The sequence below is a fragment of the Condylura cristata genome, unplaced genomic scaffold (genome assembly GCF_000260355.1).
Source record: "Condylura cristata isolate star-nosed mole 26May11 unplaced genomic scaffold, ConCri1.0 scaffold00024, whole genome shotgun sequence".
Taxonomy (NCBI): domain Eukaryota; kingdom Metazoa; phylum Chordata; class Mammalia; order Eulipotyphla; family Talpidae; genus Condylura; species Condylura cristata.
Window position 1 is genome coordinate 9,885,630 of NW_004567125.1, and position 5,835 is coordinate 9,891,464.

Sequence of the window (5,835 nt, forward strand, 5' to 3'; positions counted from 1 at the left end):
AGATTACATGAAACTTGAAATTCCAAACTCAGAATGTTGGAATAGAATTCACCAAATAAAAAGTAGTATTAGGCCCTCCCTGGTGGCGCAGCGGGTTAAAGCACTGCACAAAGAAGCTTAAGCCACTTCTGCATGCCCCGGAGGAGATCCACATGGCGAGGCAGACCTCTCCTGACCCGCCCGCTGCTCCCCTCAGCAGTGTACTTCGTCGATCTGCTGTTCTGTGCCCCACTCTGTCTCTGGGGAATCCTCTCACCCTCCGCATCTCTGGCCTGTACCCCAGTTCTGTACGAATAAATAAATAAATCTTTAAAAAAAAAAAGTAGTATTACATCTCACACAATGTGAAAAAAAGAATTCAAAAAAATCCAGAGTCACAAGTGGATGTAATTTATTCACCTCAACTCCTTGTTAACACTCAGTTTTCCCTTCTCTGAGCACTGGGGTGAGGAGCTGGGTTGGGTCTCCCAGCACGGGGCCCTCACTGGTAGAACAGGAGCACAGCCGCCTCTGTTATGCTCCGCTGTTACTCCAATGAACGTGGGCTCCACATCCATTCCAATCATAGGCGGAGAAATCCCCACACTGCCAGGGTTGAAACTCAGGAAAGAATCCTCCTCCACTGATACAATGCTGGGAAGCAGGAAAAGAGATGCTGAGGCAAGTCTAAGTCCACACCTGTGCTCGTCCTGCTCCTTGTCATACCTGTTTTGACCACCCCTCCCATACAGTCTCCTCACCCAGTACTCTCTGTCCTGGTGTCCTGAGGGACATGAGGAAATGACCTTCTCATTCTTCTCAGGACCTGCACTCACCTCTGTCCACAGCCATCCCCTGCCTGCTATTCCCAATACTCACTCCACATCTCATTCTGTTACGACACATCTTCTCTGCAACTTTAGCTATTATCTGTCTACTACTCTCGGACCAGGACTTCCTAAATCTTGGGGCTGCCGGATATATCTAACACTTGACACCCACATCCAATCTCACTGGATGCCTCTGCCGAGATACCTCCCAGCCTTCTCCCACCACCCATCCAAACAAAAGGATTCACCTCTCTAACTGCCCCTGAGATGTTCCTCATCACTTCGCCTGTCTGAATGGAAGGCACCAGCCCCCAAAACAAAACCTAATGTCTTTCTAGTCTCCTTCACTTTCCACTGCTGTGTTCATCTGTTGACCCATCACTCTCGTGTCCCTGACCCATGTATGTTCTTCCAAACTATCAAAAACACTAAACTCAGAGAATTAATATTTCACTCCTGGACATTTGCACCTGCCTCATGGTATCCTTGTCCTTAATTCTCTGCTGTTGAGTCTATTTTCCTCAGTCCCTGCTCTGTGTCACTTTAGCAAAACCAAAGCTCATCATGTCACTTCTCTCTTCAAAGCTTCTAGTAAGTCATATCAGCTACAACATAAACTCTCAACCCAGACATACTGTAAAACTCCCTCTTGGCCCTGGTTCCTGTAATTTCCAAGCATCAGCTCCTGCTTCTACCACACATGGACACTATATCCCAAATATACAAACTCAACACTACCCTCAACACACTATCTTCTGGGGATCGAACTCACACTCAAGTGATTGTGGCTAGCTTGTAGTGTTGCATCCTAACTCATTGTGCCACCAGGGAGGGCCTCTTTATCCTTTAAAAATATATATATATTATTTATTTATTTTTGTGTAGGAGAACTGGGGTATAGGCCCAAGGCATGGGGGAGGGTGAAAGGATTCACCAGAGACAGAGTAGGGAGCAGAACAGGCAGATCCACAAAGTACACTGTCCCCAGCCAGATGCCATCCTCTTCGAGGACCCAAGGATGAGGGAAGCAGGCATGCTTGAAAAGCCAACACATTGAAATTCTGGAAGTTATATGAACATGAGAGAATATATTAATGCTCTCAACAGAAGGGAAGACTTTTGTGAAAAACAGTTAATGTACTAATCATACAGGAAAATGTTGACAGACTTCTGTCAACATGAATCAGGATCCCAAAAAGAGAGTAAAAAGGCAAGCACAGAAACACACGCACATACACACACATGCTGTTCCTGTCCACAAAACTCATGTGCTCTGTGTTGCAGCCAGTGACTCTCATCCCAGGACACAGGGCTTTGACTGCTCTCTCTCTCGCTATTAAACACCCTGAATTGGACAAATCCAGCACTAAATTCCCTTGAAAGAGAAGAGGAAAAGTGGGTCAAGTGTTCAAAAGAGAGCTAGTAACCAGCTTTCTGAGCCCAGCAGGGGTCCCTGGCCAGCAGTTGTGGCTGCAGCCGGCAGCACAGCAGCAGAGGGTGGGGCCCGGGGCTGTGGGGCTGGGGCTGGTCCTCGCGGCCTGGGAGAGCCTCTCTCTCCATCTGGGGCAAGAAGCCAAGGCTGGGCTCACAGAGGACACTTGTCTGCCCAAGGTTTACAGAGGAAAGTAGATGCAGAAAGATCACCACGAAGACCCACAAGACCCAGCAGGGGCACAGTTATCAGCGTGGCAGCTGTTACGCGTCTTATCCATGACCAGTGTGTTTTCCTGCCTACCAGTAAGTAGCTGCTTTCACCGAACTACCAGATATAAATAAGTAGATTTTAATTTCTTACACTTCACTTTGTGGTTTTTCTAATGCTGAAAATACATCTTTAATATCTTAAAGATAGCTGCCCTTCAGGAAAAAAAAATGTTTTTCTCATCACATGATGGTTGTTCACTGCCAACACACGCCTACAGCTTTTTCCCAACCATTATCCAAAGCTGGACAGATGTTGTTTTAGAGGCCTGGGTTTAAATCCTATAAAATGGAATGAATAGCAATTCTGTCTCATAATTCTGTCGTGGTGATCAAGTGGCAAAAAAAAAACCATGTCAAGTTCTAGAGAAGAACTTGAGTGTTCAGAAATGGTATAAATCACAAGTTGTTGTTAACATCACATCTCGCTAAAATAGGGGAGGATTCATCAGGGTTCTCCAGGGTCAAACACTCACGCCAGCCCCTTGGAGAGTAAAAAGACGCCGTTCTCTGGGCGCCCCACAGTCGCAGACCACGGGGACAGCCGGCCGTTGTCTTTCCAGCACTTCCCTATTCCACACTTGGCCGGGTATCTCTGCAGAAACAGACACAGGCTGTGTGAGCACCATGGCCAGGCTGGGGGTGGGGCGTGGGGGTGGGGGTGAGGGTTCTAAAGCTTTCAACATCATATTCAATTCAGTCTTAAGAATCGTGATTCCATCCCCCACAGTTCTGTCATTCCAATACTCCAAGTCCATTGTTTTTCTCCACCTCCCCCCAATCTCTTTCTTTGGGCATCTTCCCCTGCCTGGCTCAGATCCTGAGGGAGGCGGCACACCAGGGTAGCATGAATCAGAGGGAGGATGAAGAACCCTGAGGGATAGGTTCCCAGAGCCCCTTATCCTCATGCTATCACTGGCTCTCTGTTCCCTATGAAAATGCCCCCAGGCAGACCCTGTGCCCTGGCAGAGGCCAAACAGATTGTGTCCCAGGTTCTGGAAGAAGCCACTGATGGTGTGATATCTCAGCAGGGATCTGCTCCTCAAAGGGGGACTTGTTGGGCACATGCCAGATGCCCAGGTTGTGCGCCTGGATGTCGTAGTAGCCAGGGTTCTGCAGAGGGACAGGCATGGAGCTGATGGTCAGGACCCCCACAAACAACCCCCCGTATGCACCTCTGGTGGAGCTGAGACCTCTGCTCCAGGAGGACGGATGGCAGCGTACTCAGCACCCACTGCCAGCATAGGAATCCCCGCACCACTCAGGATGGAGGAAGCTGGCACACAGACATGGACGTATTTCAGTCTCTGACCAGCCCAGCTTCCACACCCCAGCTCCATCTCTCCTGTTTATGTAGTGAGTTCCTGCAGGCCAAGCCTCTGCTCTCTCTCACCAGGGGGGCTTTGGGTGGCACCAACCTTGTAATCATCACTGGTGGCCCCCTCTGCTGACCCAAAGGTGTTGTGATTGGCCCTTGACATCGCCCTCTGGGTAGTCCTTCCTGTTGCCCTGCTGGCTGGACCAGTGATTGCCCGCCGTGCACTTCCCGGCCATGTGGTTCTTGTGCACACTGGCCACCAGTGTCCAGCTGCCCCCCCGCAGTGGTCATGTCACAGAAGGTCTGATAGGTGACGCCTTTCTCGGTGCGGAGGAAATACAGGCCATCTGCGGGGAGGCAGTGCAGAGCCCCTGTCCAGAGTCTGACTCAGCCCATGACCAGAAAGGCGCAGGAGGCCTTGAGCCAGCCACACGTGAAGAGTCCCAGTGGTCACCTGAGGCAGAGGCTGAGCACCTGGTTCCAGGCTGATCTCTCAAGAACTTAGAGAGCAAAGAGTCTGAGAGACAGGGATGCCATCTGCCCCTAGATACAGCCTCCCTGTGGCCAGGAGAGGCCCCACATCTGGAAACTCATCAGGAAGCGGCCTCTCGGCATCTCAGGGCCCAGGGCAGGCTTGCTCTCTGTCTCCCCACCCCAAGGGTTGGCTCCTCAGTCCCTACTCCTCCCTGTGCTCAGCCTGGGGGGCTGCTCATGGCTCCCTGCCCCTGCAGGTCCCCACATGGACACAAGGACTGAGCTGACCCATCAAGCTGCCTCAGTCTCCGGGTCCCGAGTGCTCCCAAATCAGAGCAACCAGAGGTTGTGTGGCCACTGCCTGGTCATTCTCACCCCCGCCCTCCCTTCCGGGAGCTCCTGATTCAGCTGTCAGGATGGTGTGACCCTGCCCCTGAGCTCTGTAAGCTCAGATGGGCCCGCGACACCCCACCCAATGTCGGACTGACATAAGTGTCCTCAGCATGTAACCTGTCATCAGACCCTAAGTTTCTGTGCTGTCCTGCGAACACAGACAACCTCACTGGTCTTGGTTTGTTGTATGTGCATCCACTCCGTCTAACAGGAACATTTGCATCTGTCTAGTCCTCTGTCAGCCTATGTGGCAAGGGTCCATGTGCAGAAATCACCTGGAATTTGGAATTTGTCTGGATGCGAAGTTCTGGTGTGATGTTCGGAGCCTCTGCCTCTCCCCTGCGCAGCCAGCGGCTCACTTAGCTCACACTCAGGACACCCGCAGCCTCACAGAGCCCACACGGCCCTACTGCCAGGAGAACACCGAGTCTCTGGGTCCAGAGGCTGGGTCTGCTGTCACCAGTGACACACACCCCGCAATGTCCCCCAGCGTCCCGCGGGTAGGAGCTGAGCCCAAGCTGTCTGCAGTACCAGCACCCTCCTGACATCCACATGGGGCTGTCCGGTTAAAAGTGGTCACTAGGGCGACTCTGCACAGGTGTGTGACTCACCTTGCGCTGCAGAGGAGCACAGCTTCATGTCCTTGCAGCTTCTAAGGGGTTAGGAAAGGAGCTGGGCCAAAGTCTGGTTCTCATGAAACATCTCATGCGACAGGGTCACTGCCAGAGCAACGACAGTATTTCCATGAGTGATGGGGACTTGGCACCATCCTTCCCTCCCCCCCAACCACCACCACCACGGGCTCAGCAGGTTGCAGTGGGTCAGGGTCTGGATTCTCTCTGCTAGGGAATCCACTGGCCACTTGAGGCTCATTCTTCCTCTCCACTGACGAGTCACAATCACCATCTGTAGCTACTGTGAGGAAGGGACAGCCTGACCACAGATGCCCTGGAGTCCTGAGGCCCAGTTCACAGAAGCAGCAGTAGTGGGCAGGGGAAACAGACCCACTATCCCTCTCCTTAGCCACTCAGTGCCCCAGAGGGGTCCTCCGGGGTCCTTTAACTCGCTCCCATATGCCTCAGCTCCAACCCAGGGAGACCAGGGTCTGACCAGGCCACAGCTATAGTCTGCTGTCAGTGT

General features: G+C 52.0%; 1 pseudogene; it reads right to left on the reverse strand.

Annotated features, from left to right (window-relative positions):
* Positions 1 to 481: 481 nt before the first annotated feature.
* LOC101630384 lies at positions 482 to 5,334 on the reverse strand (annotated as a pseudogene).
* Between the last annotated feature and the right edge of the window lie 501 nt (positions 5,335 to 5,835).